We start from the raw sequence: 18,096 nt of genomic DNA, 5'->3' as shown, positions 1-18,096 counted from the left end.
CCGGGCCGTCCCTGCCGCCAGGCCGTGGGTCCGGGGCCGGCGGCGGGGCTGGCGGCGCGTGTTTATCCAGGTGCGGGCTGGGGGCTGGGCGCGGGGATCCTCTTTCCTCCCCGGCCCATCTGGGACTTCAAAGCGCGGCGCTGGGCTCAAAGGCGGCCTCGGGTGGGGGCGGGGCGGGGCGGGGCGGGGCGCGCGGGCTTCCTGCGCTCGGCCGGGCCCCAGGCGGGCGCGCAGGGGGAGGGGAGGGGAGGGGAGGGAGGGGGCTCGCCCCGCGGTCCCCGCCCCCGCCCCCGCCCCGGAGGGCGCGCGGTGGAGCCCCAGGGGGTGCGGGGCGCCCTGCGCCGTCGGGCCGTGCGCGAGCGATGCCGGACTTCTCGCACCTCTAGGGACAGGCGCTGCGAGGCTCCCCGTTTTCCAGGCGAGGAAGCGGGCTCAGGAAGGTCAAGGGCTGGCCCGACACGGCTCGGGCCACCTGGCTCCCGCGGCCTCTCCGCAGCCCTGCCTCTAGGAGCAGCTCTGGGTTGTGGGCGCAGTGGTTATAGGTTATCGTAAAAGAAGCGGCTGGGGGGTCCTGAGCCCCTACCGTGTGCCAGGTGGTCACCAGGCCTGTCCTAGTGCTTCCTCTGCCCACAGCACTCGCGGGTGGGCGTGGCGTGGCCCTCACTTCGGAGAGGTCAAGAAACCTGCCCAGCGCCACACAGCTAATAAATAACACAAGCAAGATTTGAGCCTAAGGCCAGTTGGCTCCAGACTTCTCCCTCTTTCCATCACATTCTACCCTCCGCCTCCAAGGAGCCCTCCCTGCTAGCCCCAGCTCAGGGCTCTTTGGGTCAGCAGAACAGCCAAGAGAAGTTTGCGGTCTACACCCTTGATACAAATCATCTTGATCCTCAGACACCAGCAGCAGCAGCGTTGGCATTGGCATCATCAGAATCTCGTTGGGAATTCAGAATCTCAGGCCCCTCCCCAGGCCTGCAGAATGAGACCTGGGTTTTAAAAGATCCCTGGTGAATTGGACATGCATGAACGTTTGAGGAGCAGTGGACTGTAAGAACACTTTGACTAAAAGTCTGCTACTGTTACTGTGTGGGAACTTGTCTTGGGGAAGCTGTGCCTCCCTTGTTAGACTGGGGGCAACCAGGCAGCAGCTGAGCCGTCTCCATCAGACCAGATATGCTTCCAGGGCAGTGGCTGTGCTTTCCCCAACAGACTGGGATCTCCCTGAGGACAGGGATCGGTTTTCCCCATCCACACTGGGAATTTAGCAGAAGCAGAGAGCATCCTCGGTCCCATGCCAGGAGCTCGCCTGAAACTTGTGGTGCCACCCCCATCAGACTGGGAGTCTCCAGGATCCCGTATGAGACTTGGTTCTCCTATGGGTCGGCAGCCACCTGCAAGGAGATGTACATGGTATCCATGTTTTCCAAGAGGGTGCAGCAGCCCAGGACGGAGGCGTGCCTTCACTCCAGGATCCTCATGACCCGTCATTGGGCCCAAGGTGTGCCTGCCAGAGGGTTCTGGAGGGATGGGGGCAGGGGAGAGGGCAGATGCCACAGTGGGACCTTGTGTGCTGCCTGACACCAGGCCTCTGGGCAAACATTTGTCCTTGTGTGTCACCAAGGGACCATTCAGGCAGGCAGGAAGCCCGCAGGCGGGTGCAGGAGTAAGCCTGTTGGCAGCGGGAGGGTATTTTTAGAGTTTTGACTGACGGCCCTTTCTTAAGCTGTCGCTGCCTCTGCCCTGGCCCCCAGCCTCTTTTGGCCTGGACAGAAAAGAAAGCACATTGTCATTTTGTTAAGAAGAGGGTCCTGGCAGCCCTTCTGTGGTCCCTCGCCAACTGGACAGGTTGTTTCTCGCTGTGTCTGGGGCCCGTGCACCCCCGCTGGCACTCCCAGCGGGCCCCGCAGCCTGACCCTTCACACATCTGGCAGTGATAAATGGCTTCAGCATCGCTGCCATCACCTTGCACCCTCTGATCCCGCTCACTTTGTTCTCCCTTTAAAGCCAGTGGGCGGGTGGCGGGCGGAGGAGGGGGGATCTCTCTCTTCTTCCCCTTCTCCATCAGCCGTCTCCTGGATACTTGCAGGCCTGTGCTCTGATACCACTTGAAAGGGACCGCAACAGTCAGTTATCTGGTCTGGGAAGTCCGGCCGTGAGTTGTCTTTGCTGACTTGTGGAGTATGTGGGGTGGGAGTGCATGGCTGTGTGTGGATGTCTGCGTGCACAGGAGTACTGCAAGGGTGATTGTGTATGCTTATGTGTGTGTATGTGTGTGTGTGTGTGTGTGTGTGTGTAGATTTGAGGATGTGCTAGTATGTGTGCCTTTTAATTACTATATGTGCTTTATCATGTACTTTGATCTCCAGGTCAAGACCACCCCATCCCCATCCCCCACACAAACATCCTCTGACCATTTAAACAATTTTTCTTGATAACCCAGTAGTTCCAATCTCAGGAATATGCCCGACAAATTTGTGCATGAATGTGGATCAAAAGACAAGTACCAGAATGTTTTTTGTGATATCTCCAAGCTGGAAACTACCCAGATGCCTGTGAAGAGTAAAATGGATAAATATATGATGAGATAGTCATACATTGGGACGTTACCTAGAAATGGGAATAAACAATTGATGGACAACTGAGGTAACAATATGGATGAGTTGCACAATCATGATGTTGAGGGAAAGAAACCAGATACAAAAAAGTACATGTGGTGTGATCCTATGTATAGAAAGTTGAAAACCAGGTAAAGCTTGTTTATTAAGATAGAGACCAGGAGAGTGGGGTATCCTTAAAGGTGATAGTGACTGCAGGGAGATAAAAGGGCAGTTTCTGGGGTAGGATTTTGTTTCTTGATCTGGGTCTTGGTGGCCTGGGTATGTTCACTTTGTAAAATTTGGTTATACACCTATAATTTATGTACTTGAGTGTATGCTATTCTTGTACTATAGTCCTCCATAGGAATTTTAGAATGAGCTTAGTGAGTTCAGTGAAAAATGCTATTGGGATTTTGGTTGGAATTGCATTATATTATAGATTAATTTGGGAAGGTTTGTCCTCTTTAGGACATCTTTTCCTCCATGAACATGGTATATCTGCACTTACTTGGATCAGTTTTCACATCTCCCCAGTAAAGTTTTATGGTTTTCTCCAGAGTCCTATGAATTTCGGATGGGGTTTATTTCAAGGTGCCTTGTATTTTGTTGTTGTTGTGAAGAGGACTTTTTTTCCCCTCTTGTGTTTTAAATTCTTTTTAAAAAAATTGTAGTAAAATATGCGTAACATAAAATGTACCATTTTAACCATTTTAAAGTATCCAGCTCAGTGGCAATCAGTGCATTCACAATGCTGTCCAACTATCCCCACATTCGTCTCCAGAATGTTTCATCTTCCCAAATTGAAACTCTGTGCCCTCTACGCATGATCCCCATTCCCCTCTCCCCCCAGGACCTGGAAACCACTACTTTATTTTCTGTGTCTGTAAATTTGCTTATTATATATGTACCTCATATAAATGAAATCACACAATATTTGTCCCTTCATGATTGACTTATTTCACTTAGCATAATATCTTCAAGGTTGATTCATGTTATAGCAGGCGTGAGAATCTCATTCCTTTTTAGGGCTGAATAATTTTATTGTATGGATGTAGCACATTTTGTTTATCCATTCATCTATCGATGGACATTTAGGTTATTTCCACATTGTGGCTCTTGTGATGTGTGCTGCTGTAAAGGTTGGTGTGATCAAAACTCCATTTGAGTTCCTGCTTTCAATTATTTTGGGTATATACTGAGAAGTAGAATTACTGGATCACGTGGTAATTCTATGTTTAATTTCTTTTTTTTTTAACAGAAAGATTTTATTTATTTGAGAGAGAGAATGAGTTGCGGGGGAGGGAGGGACTGAGGGAGAGGAAGAAGCAGACTGTCTGCTGAGTGGGGAGCCTGCCACAGGGCACAATCCTAGGACCCTGAGATCATAACTTGAGCCAAAATCAAGAGTTGGATGCTTAATCAGTTGAGCCACCCAGGCACCCTTCTGTGTTTAAGTTCTTGAGCCTACTGTTATCCACAGTGGTTGTGCTATTCTACTTCAAGTTATTTTTGCTGGTGTGTAGGAAAGCAGTTGTGTTTTTGAGAATTAATCTTCCAATTTTTTGCCCATCCTCAAGTGTGTGCATACATAGCATGTGTATACACATGCTATACACATACATAGTGTGTGTATAGCAGTCCTACTAACAGGAGCATGGTCCTTAGATAACTTGGAATGCTCTGGCTGCAGGCCCCCACCCTCGCCCCAGCTGGCTTCAAGAGCCAGGAGCTTTATTATTTCACCCACCTAGAAGTCTAGAACTAGGGTGGGCTGTGCTCATGCTAATCAGCAGCTCAATGATATCATTTGTCTGTCTTTCTACCCTACTACCCTTGAGGCCAGATGATTGTAAGATGACTGCCAGTGACAGGAGGACCAGGCTTCTTTGGCCATGTGCAGCAGGACAGAGCAGGCTCCGTGCTAAGCATGGATTATGGCTCCCTTCCTTTGCAAGCAAATGACTCCAGGAGCCTGAAGGTGGGCCTCTGAAGGAAGCTGCAGGTGTGAGCCAATAGGAACAAAATCCAAAAGCCAGGAGTGGGGCATAGCTGCACGAGACTGTCTAGGAGGGTACCCATGCTGTCCCTATAGTAGTATTGACAAACCCAGAGTCCTCTGCTACATGCTCAGGCTGGCTGGTTTCACCTGTACAAGATGGCAGTCACAGGCCCTGGCTCCCTCCCAAAAGTGACATCTGGCCCATGAAAGGGGCTGTCTCTGTACATCTCATTTCATCAGTGAGGAAACTCTTTACAAAAACCCCAGCCCTCTTGCCTCAGGCCTCACTGGCCACAATTGTTATCGCATGCCCATCCTAAAGTCAGGGAAATGAGTTCACCATGGCTGATTTGACTAATCTAACAGATCTGGAGAGAACACCTTCTGGGGGGGTTGGCCACATGGAGGGTAGACACCTGTTGAGACAGAGGTGGGAAGAAAGTTGCTGAGACCTTGAACCTTCCCTTCCAATTGGTCTGTCCTGACCTCCAAGAACCACAGTTGCTCTTTGGGGAAGAGTGTGTGTGTGGTGGGGGGTAGTATTCACATAGTCAGGGAAGACTTCCTGTAGGAAGGGGAACTCAGCATTATGGGAGGGAGAGCAGGGGCACATTCCTGGACTGAGGGGAAGTGTGGGCAAAGGGTGCAGTCAGAATGAGTAGAGGTACCTCCACATCCAGCAGGGAAAATGCTGGTTACACCTGATGTGCCTTTCATCTGTACATTTCTTGAGTTAGAGGAACTACCTTTTAAATTTAGCTCAAGGCTGAATCCAATGATTCTTTCATTCATTCACCAGATGCATTTTGAGGACTTACTCCATCCAGTCTTGTGCTAAGTGCAGGTGATCCAACAATAAGCGAAGCAAAGCCTGTGCCCTCATGGTGCCCCACTATAGAGGAAAAGTTTGCCTGCTTGACCTTCTGCTGTGGCGTGTGTCGAGGTCTGCCCAGCTCAGATGGTCAAGTCATGTCTGTCTCCCACAATGTTGATGGCCCTTGATGGCACAGGGCCCCAGCTGCGTGACTCTGGACCTTTTCCAAATGGACCTGTCAGTGTCCACCCCAGCCCAGAATCTCCCACTCGGGACACAAAGTTTCCAAGGTGTCTCCTTGCCAAGCAGCAAGACCAGAGTAAATAAGATGGTGAATCTGACTTTATAACCGTCATCCCTTAGTCTTATTTGATATAAGTAGATTAAAAACCTTAGGGTGTAGTGGATGCTGTGGTGTGCTGCCCAGAGGGCCTGCAGGTAGGCTGCTCGTTCCCTCAGCCTCAGAGTGCTGGCGCTGGCAGCTCCGGTGACACCCTCCTCCTGATGGGGGGTGGGAGCACCCTTGCCCCTGTTTATGCCCCCTCCCTGGGGCTGGTCCAAATATACAGTGAGCAGGCCAGGTGCGGCACAAAGGCCAGATCCTGCTTATGGCTGGGACAACTCTGAAGGGCCTTTGGGATGGCAAAGCTCCTCCTAGGGTTGTCAGAAGCCTCAATTCAGGTGTGTGGCAGCCCTGCTTCTCCCTCCGCCCAGCCCCGACCTGTCTGCCTCGGGGTGGGGGCTCTGGGACAATTCCTGACAGCACCCCATGCACGGATCTTCCTTCCTTCCTCCCTCCCTCCCTCCCTCCCTCCCTCTTTCTCTCTCTCTCTTTCTTTCTTTCTTTCTTTCTTTCTTTCTTTCTTTCTTTCTTTCTTTCTTTCTTTCTTTCTTTCTTTCTTTCTTTCTTTCTTTCTTTCAGATTTTATTTATTTATTCATGAGAGACACAGAGAGACAGGCAGAGACACAGGCAGAGGGAGAAGCAGGCTCCACACAGGGAGCCCGACACGGGACTCGATCCCAGGACCCCGAGATCACGCCCTGAGCCTAAGGCAGATGCTCAACCGCTGAGCCACCCAGGCGTCCCCAGATCTCCATTTCATAGCATGGTTCCTGGGACCCAATCTAAGAGAGACTGTGCTAAATTTAAATGAACCATTTAAGGATTTTCAAATTTCTCATTTTATATGCATGTACATGCATACACGTGCATGAACACACATTTGGGGAAGCTTTAAAATATTGCAGAGTGAGGAGGAGGTGTTGTTAGTTTAGATGATGACAGAGCAAACCAGGTGTCTTCAGGATCTTTCTTTCTTCACATTTTAACAGATGCACGTGCAGCTCCCATTTCAAAACACGGCAGTTTTAGAGGGCATGGCATTTATTGAGCATTTGCTACATGCCAGACCCTCCGCCAAGCACTTTGCATGCCTTTCCCATCTTGTTCTCACTCACTATAATCGTAGGAGGTTATAGTGTTATCATTGACATTTTAAGACAAGGGAAGGAAGGCTCAGGGAGGTTAAGTAACTTGTGGAAGATCTCACAGATGTGTTAGGGTCTCATCAGGAAGCAGAACCTCTACGAGTGATACAGAAGATGGATTTACTGTGGGTATTGGACAGTAAGCATCACACAGGCTATTGCCTCTGCATCTGGGGCTGAGCCCAAAGTCACTCTCAGGGTGCCTCCCGGGAAGGAAACCTGAACGTGGATGCCAGCAAGGGCAAAGTGGAAGCAGCATCTGTCTCCCACCTTCTCCGACCTGGGTGTCGTGGATGACCTCTAGGAGAAGCTGGTGAGCTTCACCACGGGCTCACACACAGCCCTGCCCCACACTGGGAGACGCTGAAGGACGTCTGGCAGTTGCTGGAGAAGCCAGGTGTGGCCCCTGCCAATGAGCTGGGGTGGTGGGTCAGGGCAGCCTGAGTAAGCTGCCACAGCCCTGCACTTGCCCTGCACTCACCTCCGGAGCAGGGAAGACACGGACTTCCCCCTCCGCATCTCAGACATAGGGTCCGTTTGGGCCAATGCTAACTCAGAACCGTTTGGAAATTCTGGGACGACTGGTTCCAGCTCAGCTGAGGTGACATGGTGCCCAAGCAGTGCAGAGGCTAACGGGTCGGAGAGCCAGAGTCTGGACTTGCTGGTCTTATGCCAAAGTCCACGGTATATGATTTTCACTTCGTTTAGTCAGAGTGGGTGGGTAAGAGGTCGCACTTGATGGAGGTGTGGGGTCACACCCACAAATGTGATCTCAGGATGGTGAGATTCATATAAGGTGGGTTCATATAAGTGGGTGAAGTGATGGGGAAGGAGTGGGGAGCCGTGGAGACTGCAGCAAACTGAAGAGCACACGCTCTGTCGCAGTGGGGGCCACTCCCCAGCTCCAGTGCACCATCGCCATTTAGGAATGTGGGCATGGGATGGTCAGATAACCTGATTTTTTTCACTACAAACTGGAGATACTAACTTTGGAGTGTGTGTGTGCATGTGCATATATGAGAGATGGAGGGAGAGAAACCTGCCGGCTGAAAAGTGTTGGCAGGCAACGAATCTGAATTTTTTTGTTGCTCTGGGCACCCGGTTTGTGACCTTTGACCCTAGTAACTTCTGGACTCCAGAAGATTCTCCCCAACTTGCTGGATAAGCTCTTGAGCTGCCCACTCGAAGGCTCCCCATTTTCTGCACCCTCTGGTTCCAGCTCCCACTCCAGGATGGTTCCTGGAGTCCAGTTACCTTCCTCTCTCCTTGTTTTTAGCCACTTCTCAATGGGGAAGATGTCCTGACCAGACTCAGCCAGATAGAGGGGTGTGCGATTGGCTTTGGGGCAAGGACTAGATTTCCTGTATCCACTCCTGGTGCTTGTAGCCCTTCTCCCCTGTGGCCACTGCTATGTGAGCACCTTTTTTTCCTCTTGCAATAAGGAGGACAGGTTTTATTCTCTAATATGGAAGCATTTTTATGTTTGCATCTGCCATTCATCAATGCAAAAATGTACTCCTGTACTCACTGTTTGGTGATGCGCTTTTCCATCTTATTGTCTGGCCTCTCCCACCTTCCTTCGTCCCTCTCCCTTCCAACTCATGCTTGCAAGCTAGAAGTATCCTTCCATGTTTCTCTGCGTTCCCAGGGAACCATCTGTACACATAACACACATGCACGAACGTGCACAGTACACTCTGTACTGTTAGAGGATTTTCTCGATCATTGTTTAGATTACCAAAACGAGGTATTATGTGTGCTGCTCTGCGTGCCACTTTTCTCCTTCTAGGCAGTGGAATTCCCTGGGTCTAGCTCGAATTCATCCCTCATATGGGCTCAGCCTAGCGTGTGCTGTGCCGTCATTCTGTCCATCGGTTCCTATGGATGGACACTCAGCCCGCGTACTAAGGTGCGCCAGGCTCTGCTACATGGAGGCCCAGGAACGGCAGCCCTGCTCGCCACCAGAGTTTATTTCTTGTTCTGTCCCAGGACAGTGTGGCCGGGAAGCCCTTGGGGTGCAGGGCAGTGTTCTCCAAACAGGGACTCAGGGATCGGCCTCCTTCCATGGCCAAATGTGGGGTCTCAGCCGTTGAGGGCAAAAGCAGGGAGACAGAGGAGGGGGTCGCATGGCGGGCTTTATGGCCACACATCACTTTCCCCCCCTCAGCCCACCAGCCAGGACCTGGTCACATGGTCCCAACCAAAATGCCAGGGAGGCTGGAAAACAAGGTCTTCCCTGCGTGCCAGTCTCTGCCATGCTTTGTTTCAAGGTGGTTGTTGTTTTTTTTTTTTTTTCCATTACGAATAATAATTCAGCAAACGTCTTTTGTTATTTATCCTTAGGACATTTCTATCAGATTTCTAGGATAAGGATTGCTGGGTCAAAGGACATAGATATCTCTTTTTTAATGCCAAATTTCAGTGTAACTCTGGATGTTTTAATTCTTGTAGCAGGCTCTCTTCCTAAAAAGATTGTAATAATTTACATTTTCACTAAAAACATATAAAGGGAATGTCACTTTTCCCCCAAATCCCTGCCAGCAATTGCGTTATTGTTCTTTTAAATTTGCCTCTGTGATATCTCATTGTCAGCTTAATTTGTATTTCCCCCAACCACTAATGAGTGTGAGCATCTTTTCATTTGTTTGTGGCCATTTGGCTTCATTCTTTTGTGAATTGCCTATTCATGTCCTTTGCCATAATTTCTTTTGGGTTGTTTGCCCTTTTCTCTTCAATTTGTAAGAGCTCTTTGTATATTATAGCTGGTGACCCTTTGTCCTCTGCATCTCAAATATTTTTCCAAATTTATTGTTTGTCTATTAACTTTGCTTATGGTATCTTTTGCCTTATAAGAGATTAATATTTTTATGTTGTCACATGTGTCTGTCTTTTTAATGTCTATATGCTGGGTTTGCATTCTTGGAAGGTCTCTCCTTACTCAGGTCCTTTAAAATACTGCTCACCCTTCATGGGGCTGTGAACTGGAAGAGACTTCCCTCCTCCCCTCTGCTAGGAATTGCAACCACCCCTGCTACTTCTGGCCACATGAGTGCCAAGCGCTCAGACTTGATTCCTACAAAACTTTTCAGGCCTTTGGTAGCTGAGCAATCCAGGTCACACAGATGGAGGTCTGGGAGGGGCCTTGGGCTTGGAATCAGAGCCTGGCTACTCGAATTGGTTTCCAGTTGCCTGTGTGGCCTTGGCTGAATCACTTGGCCTCTGTGGCCCTCAGTCACCCCACCTGTAATGTGGGGCATAACCCTTGCCCTGCTGAGTTCCTAGAGTGCTGTGAATCTCAGATAATAGAATGGAGCTGAGGACCCTATAGGCTTTGCAACCCAGATGTTGAGTTGCAATGATAATGCTGATGTGGGGAACAAAGGCAAAAGAAAAAATTAAATTTAGTTACAACTTAAGCCCATTGACAACTCCTTGAGACAGGAGGAGTGACCTTGCTCTAGGAACTCAACTTTCTTTATGTTAATACTTTGCTAAGGGCAAAAGGCAACCTTAGCTTAACATTAACCTGACTTCTAGGATCCTATAAGTCTCCTTTAACATACAGAACTTCCTTTGAAAACTTCTTTTATCTCTACCCCCCAAGATATATGTTAGTAATCATCCTCCAAGCATATGGCCCCCTGATACACATCTAAAGGGTTTCATGACTTGGGTTTTACTAGACAATAGTAAATGACCTTTTCCTGACAATAGCTAGACCCTCAAGGTCCTGGAAACCTTGCTTCCAAATTCCTTAGAGACACTATCCCTAACCCTCTTCCAACTTGAAAGTATATAATGGGCCACTCCTCATGACTCTGAAGCAGCTCTTTCTGCCCACAGGTCCTGTCCTCATGCTTTAATAAAACCATGTTTGGGGGAGAAGGGGCAGAGAGAGAGAGAATCTTAAGCAGCCTCCACACCCAGCAAGGAGCTTACAGGGCTGGATCTCACAACACTGAGATCATGACTTGAGCTGAAATCAAGAATCAGATGCTTAACTGACTGAGCCACCTAAGTGCCCCAGTAAAACCACCTTTTTTTGCACCAATGACATCTCAAGAATTCTTTCTTGACCATTTGCTCCACATCAATGTGGTAGCTGACAATTTCTGAGTCTTGACAGTGAGCGACTTTACATACATTGTCTCATTTAATCTTCATGATAACCTTCTTTTGAGAAATAAAGAAACATAGACTTAGAGTGGATAAGTTACATGCCCAAGATGCAGAGCAGGTAAGTTGAGAAGTAAAGATCCAGGATTTGAGTCATTTCTAACTCTGGGGTGTGTGTGTGTGTGTGTGTGTGTGTGTGTGTGAGAGAGAGAGAGAGAGAGAGAAAGAGAGAGAGAGAGAGAGAGATAGATAGAGATAGGCTGGCAAGGAGAACTTGCAGAGCTTAAAGGTTAGTGTGAAAAGCATGGGAAATCTTATAAAACACTCTGGGTGTTTCCTGGGACGGCCACCTTCCTGACACTCAGTTATTGAAACCTGTCAAAATGGACAAGGGTAGGCTCTAAGCAAGACTGGGGCCAGGCATGAGGCCTCTGATACAAAATTGTGCCAAGAGGAAGGGGGCAGGCCCAAAGGGCCGGTTGCCTGCTGAGGATGCAGAGAGCTAAGGTGCTGTGGGAGGCACTAAGTCCCCATGGGTTTGGGGCTCAGGGGCTGAGGGTTTGGGCTTAGTGGGGCTCACCTTGGGCTGTGACCTAAATACCTGATGGGGGAGAGTCAGGTTGGCATGAATGTTGCTGCCCGTTTCCACAGACTCGAAATCCCTGTGTTGCAATGGCAGATGTCGTGATCACCTTCCACAGCCTGATACCCCTTTCTCTGCTAGTAGAACCCCAGTCAGGTGACCATGTCTTGAGGGGAGGCTGGCTATCTGCCCAAAGTCTTGACTAAGCCAATTACAGTAATGCCTTTTTCCTGACAGGGACCGGCCTGTGTTGCAGTTCTGGTCACTGAAGCAGAAGTCATGGGAGGGGCCCTACTTGGCTTCTAAACTGAGGCTCGGGATCCCTGGGTGGCGCCGCGGTTTAGCACCTGCCTTTGGCCCAGGGCGCAATCCTGGAGACCCGGGATCGAATCCCACGTCGGGCTCCCGGTGCATGGAGCCTGCTTCTCCCTCTGCCTGTGTCTCTGCCTCTCTCTCTCTCACTGTGTGCCTATCATAAATAAATAAAAATAAAAAATAAAAATAAATAAACTGAGGCTTAAGGTAAGGATTGTGAAAAAGAATGAAGGAAACCTCATTTAAAATGGAACTGGGAGGCCAGTAGGGGGAGCTCTCGTGTCTGCCATGCAGGCCATTTGCAGACTCAGCCCACCGAGAAGGACCCTGAAGGCCAAAATTGTTCTAGCTACTTCTTTACTCTCCCAGCAGCAGGAAGAAAGGTTTCCTCTTCTCCTGACAACAGCCCAGCCAATGAGAGACTGCCACAGCTCAGCCAATGAAGAGCCACTAGACTTTGAACTCCCAGTTCACTCCAATAGACTTTTTGTTTATAATGATCCTCCCTACTTCCAACCCCCCTCTTTTAAAAAAGATTTTATTTATTCATGAGAGACACAGAGAGAGATTGGCAGAGACACAGGCAGAGGCAGAAGCAGGCTCCATGCAGGAAGCCCAATGTGGGACTCGATTCTGGAACCCCGGGATCATGATCTGAGCTGAAGGCAGATGCTCAACCGCTGAACCACCCAGGTGCCCCAACTTCCAACCCCCTTTGTTCTCCTTTGAGCATACCTTTCCTTAGTTCTCTGGACACTTCTATGATTTTGCTAGTGCTTCCTTGTCCCAAATTGCAGTTCTCTGCTATCCCTAAATAAACCCATTTTTTGCTGGTAAAATAACTGGCAGTTTTTTTTTAAGGTTAACAGGGTATCTCCTTTTTCCAGCATTGGCGATTATTGTGTGAGGTTTCAATGCTTGGCATAGCTGCAGCCATCCTTAAGCATGAGGAGAAGGACCAGCTCTCTGAGGGTGACAGAGTAGAATCAACAGAAACGTGGTGGTTGGGGGTGGTGATGCAATTGAATCAATGAACTGACCAAACCCAGAAGGCCCAACCTTTGGACTCATTGTTTTGTGAGATGACACTTTTTTTAAGTCATTTTGAATTGAAGGGTTCTGTCAATTATAGTCAAGTGCAAGTATCTTTGTACATTCTGCAGGGGTAGGACTGGAGAGTCAGAGTGGAAAGGTGAGCGAGATATGATCTAGTTAAGTGATCAAATGCTTTAATTGTAGGACCTTTGCACTCTTCTTTTTTTTTTTTTTTAAGATTTTATTTATCTATTTTAGAGAGAGAGGGCTTGTATGCACCAGCATGGGGAGGGGCAGAGGGGGAGAGAGAATCTCAAGCAGACTCCCCACTGAGTGAGGAGCCTGTCACAGGGCTCAATGCAGGGCTCAATCTTGTGATCCTGAGATCACGACCTGCACTGAAATCAAGAGTCGGGTGCATAACTGACAGAGCCACCCTGGTGCCCCCCACTTTGCACTCTTAAATTACCCAGGGCTCTAAAGAACTTGTTTAAGTGGCATATAGCTATCAATATTTACTATATTAGAAACTAAAACTGAGAAAGTTTAAAAAGATTCATTAATTTTTAGAACTGTTTTATGTTAACATAAGTAACTTTTTTTTTTTAAATGAAAAAGAACTAGATTTTCCAAAACAAAAAAGATTTGGTAAGGAGAGTGGCATTGTTTTTTGTTTTTGCAGATCTCCTAATGTCTTGCTTAATAGGAGGCAGCTGGATTCTCCTATCTGCTTCTGCATTCAATTTGTTCCAATAACTCATATCATGAAGCCTCTGGAAGACTCCACTGTACAAATCCTGGGGGAACGAGAGTGAGTGAGCAAATGCCATCTCAGGTTTGTATTAGTTTTCTGTGGCTGCTGTAACAAATGACCACAAACTTGGTGACATACAGCAGAAATTTATTCTTGCAGTTCTAGAGGCCACAAGCCTGACATCTAAGAATTAGCAGGGTCATGGTGCTCCCAGAGACTCTGGGGGTGAATCTGTCTCTTGCCTCTTCCAGCTTCTGGTGGCTGTCTGTGTTCTGGGGCTTGCGGTTGAGTCATTTCAATCTCAGCCTTCATTGTCATAGCACCTGCTGTGCTGTGTTTGTCATATGACAACACTTATCATTTAATGTAGGACCCACCCAGATCATCTGGCTTATGGCCTCATCTCAAAACTCTTATTTCCATCTGTAAAGGCCTTTTTTTCCCAAATAAGTTTCCATTCATAGTCTCTGGGAATGAGGACATGGGCCTATCTTTTTGGGGACCACGATTTATTTTTATTTTTTGATATTTATTTATCATGAGAGACAAAGAGAGAAGGCAGAGACATAGGCAGAGGGAGAAGCAGGTTCCCTGTGGGGAGCCCAATGTAGGACTTGACCCCAGGACCCTGGGATCACGACTTGAGCCATAGGCAGATGCTCAACCACTGAGCCACCCAGACATCTCTGGGGACCACCATTTAACCCACTACAGTATTATTATAAAAATAATTCAGCCTGTGGAACCCATGAAAGAGTCTTGGGGACTCTGGGGTCACACTTTGAAAACCAGGGATCTAGTTTGATGACTTCCACACACACATAAGTAGGCAAACAATGGAAGGAGGACCAGATATGCTTAGCCTAATAATCCAGTGAAAATAAATTTTCTAGAGAGAGTCCGAGAGGAAGGGTTCCAGCAAAGGAGAATGAAAGGTGCCCAGTGTGTGAGAGAGGACCAGGGCCAGTGGAAGACTGAAGGTTGGGGAGGAAGATGGCAGGTGAAGGGCTTCTCAGTATAGGAATGCTTAGTTTGGGGTTGTTCGCTGTGTGGCATCAGTGACCCCCTCTGCCAGCTGAAAACTGATCCAGGCTGATGTTGACCAAGCACTCTGTGTGAATGATGCTGGCGGAGAGAGAGATGGTCAAGGGAAGTAGCGCTGGAGCTTCTGTCTGAGGCAGGGACAAGACAGGATGTGGCAGACAGGATGATGACATGACCTGTCAATGACCAGGTCACACGAGAAGGGGGAAGGTGCAGGTGACAGAGAAAACCTCAGAGCCCCCCCTCCCCCCAGAGATTGTGAGAGATAGGGGTTCCCATCCTGGAGGCTGTGGGAGGGAGCAGCCTTACTGATTGGTAGGCAAAAGCACATGAGCCTTGAAACTCAAAGGACAGGTACCCTTAACTAATACCCAAGTTATCTGGCTGAGTGGGACCAGGGACAGAGTAAACGGACAGGTCATACCCCTTCACAGGTGCCACTTCCCCAAGGGGCGCCCTGAGGAGCCCCAGAACCACTCAGGCAAGTGGATCACATTTGAAACAGATTAATCTCTCCCTGCTCATTTTACAAATGGGAAATCACAAAGAAAATGGTTGATGATCATTCCATCATACAAATGCAAAAAAAAAACCCAAACAAAACCAAAACAACCAACCCTCCACAAAACCCCTACACTTTTTATGTCACAAAAATCATATTAGGAACGGAAAAAAAAAACCACCAAAACTGAAAATACCTGCAACATCTATGAAAGGTGAAAGGTGAGTATCTCTAATATGCAAAAATAAAGCAAGTACCCTCAGCAGAAAAATAGGCAAAAGACAAACAGGCAATTTTGAAAAGTATAAATAGCTAATACGAGGCAAGATGTTCAGTCTCACTAAAAAAAATGAAAGAAATGAACAAATGTCTATAATGAGCTATAATTTTTCACCTATCTGTTTGGCTACAACTGGCAATTAAAATAATTGATAGCATCCAGCTTTGGCAAGTGTGGAAGGAAAATTGACCCTTTGCGCTGCTGGAGGGAGAATTAATTGGTACAGTCGTATGGAGGGCAGCTAGAAAATGTGAATCAAAATGCAAAATGTGCCTGCCCTTTGACCTGGAGGTCCCACTTCTGTAAAATGGGGACAATAAGACTCCCAATTTCAGTTAATTGTGAAAAGGCTCAAGTGAGCTAAGCCATAAAAGGCATTTAACACAGTGCCTGGCAAGAAAGGGTTTGAGAAATGTTAGCTATTATTAGCAATTTATCCTAGGATATTAAGCTCCCATGTGCAAAACGATGTGTGTACAGGAGATGTTCCCTGCAGCATCGTTTTCAATAGCCGAACACTGGAAACAAATGGATTGTGCATCAAGAAAAGGAAGGAGGCAAATTCCAGGAGGTCAATGCCCTCTGCAATTGTAGGATGAACCAGGGAAAGAGCTGAAGGTCCTTGGCCAACACTGTTCTTTTGATCTGGACAGTAGTCATAGATGTGTTCGCTTTGTGAAATTTATGAAGCTGTATCCTTGTGATTCGGGCCCTTTTCTGTATATATGTTCTATTTCAATAAAGAGTAAAAAGCACCCGCCAGTACTGGAGTATGGTCTCATCTAAATAAATGCAGACATGTATGTGTATGGAAACAAGTCTAAAGGGACATTTACTCCATTGCCTACAAAGTTGTTTCTGGGTGGGAGGATTATGAGTCATTTTTATTTCCTTTTGTGTGTGTATCAATATTTTCTGCTTGTCTTCAATAAGTAAGTATTACTTTTTTAATTAGGGAAAAACATGTCCAACATTAGGACTCTTGTTTGTAGGAGTCAGAAACCTAACTCAATCTTATAAAAGGAAAAAATGTAATTAATTGGCCTGTGAAATTTGACAATGGATTTGGTTTCAGACCTGGAACCAGGCTCAAATGAGGTCATGGGGAAATCGTCCCACCCCGTTTCTTAGTCCTCTTGGAGTTCACTGGCCAATAGGAAAGGTGAGAGCCAGAGGTGTCTATCCATAGGTCCAAGTAAGCAGAGCTACTATATGGGGCAGAAGAAGGAGAGGCCCAGAGGGCTTGAGGTGAGCCTTGAATGATGAGTAGGATTTTCATGGGCAGTTAGGGGAGAAAAGAGTTTCTCTGCGGAGCAAAAAGCTCTACAAAATGCTAGATGTATTGCAGCTTGAGGAGCAGCTCAGTTGGTTGGAGTATGAAGCTCATCATTAGGGACAAGAATGAAAGGTTGGTTGGAATTTGATAGGAAGGGCCTCAGTCCTAGGGAATTGGTCAACATTCTTTAGGTTCGTAGTTGCAGAAATCCTACTCCCTACCAGCAGCATCAGACCCACATCCTACTCAGCAGCTCCAGGGAAAGCAGTATCTTTTCCCTATTAATTCCTGCAAAAGCTCCAGGGTGGATGATTGCTAGTTTACCCTGATTCACATGCTCGTTCCTACACTAGTTGCTGTGGCTGGAGGCATAGTGTCTTAAGGATTCAGGCCTGGTTATGTGGCCACTTTTGAAACCAGGGGCTGGTTCACACAAGTGACTTCCCACCAGTCACTCAGGCACTAGGAACTGCAATAGGATGAAGAGGGCCTGCGCTCTGGGTAGGCACAGCAGCAGCTTGTCCAATAAAGGCATGGCACTCTCCAGCAGAGGCGAGGCTGCAAGCTGCACAGAAGGAAGACGGCCTTCAGTGTATGGGGTGCACTAGGACACCAAGTTTACCCTTAGGGCTCCTCTTCCCCATGAGGCCAGGAGCTCGCTAAGGCTGGGGACACGTTCTTGTCCACGCCACCTGGCACACCATGGATCTTTATGGTATGAGGGCGCTGATTGCATCCTTGGGATCCATGTAGCGACCTCTGCTTTCACCAAATCTCTGGACGTTGCAAGTGACACTGTTCAAATTGACATAAACAGGAGTGGGGAATGGTGTGGCCTCTCACATGATTACAAGCCTGCGGGAGTATTTTGCTTCAGGTATGGCTGAATTTCATTATTTAAAAAGATGTCATCGTGTCTCTCCATCTCCCTCCTACCTCTTAAAAATACCTTCTTCAATTTGGCCTTATTCTTGGGCACACTCTCCCAATGAGGCTCTCCCAAACCCGGCCTCCGCAGCTCCAGGCTAGACATCCTACTGCCTGCCTTCACGAGCCAATACCCAGTTCCCATCAATTCCATCAATTCCAGCCAGAGGCCTGCAAAGGCTGCTGCTCTTTGACCCAGCATCTGTCACATGACCGACCCCGAGCCAATCTGTGGCCAGGGGCTGTACACTCCGCTTGGCCAGCCTGCATCATCCAGAGCTGCAGGTGGCTGGGCTGTTGCCTCCAAGATATCAGTCCCTGGAATAGTGGTTATTGTCCAAGGAAACCTAACAGGTATCCACCT

General features: G+C 48.1%; 1 long non-coding RNA gene across 1 annotated transcript in view; it reads left to right on the top strand.

Annotated features, from left to right (window-relative positions):
- Window positions 1-16,234, top strand: part of LOC119870331 — a 108,713-nt gene extending 92,479 nt beyond the window's left edge. The window contains exons 4-5 of the long non-coding RNA XR_005355811.1: window positions 13,632-13,784; window positions 16,010-16,234. This is a non-coding gene — a long non-coding RNA (uncharacterized LOC119870331). The remainder of the gene's footprint in view (window positions 1-13,631; window positions 13,785-16,009) is intronic.
- The last annotated feature ends 1,862 nt before the right edge of the window (window positions 16,235-18,096 follow it).

This window comes from Canis lupus, chromosome 2 (genome assembly GCF_011100685.1).
Source record: "Canis lupus familiaris isolate Mischka breed German Shepherd chromosome 2, alternate assembly UU_Cfam_GSD_1.0, whole genome shotgun sequence".
In the NCBI taxonomy this organism is placed as follows: Eukaryota; Metazoa; Chordata; class Mammalia; order Carnivora; family Canidae; genus Canis; species Canis lupus.
Note: the sequence above shows the minus strand (reverse complement) of the source record. Positions and strands in the feature narration are given on the sequence as shown.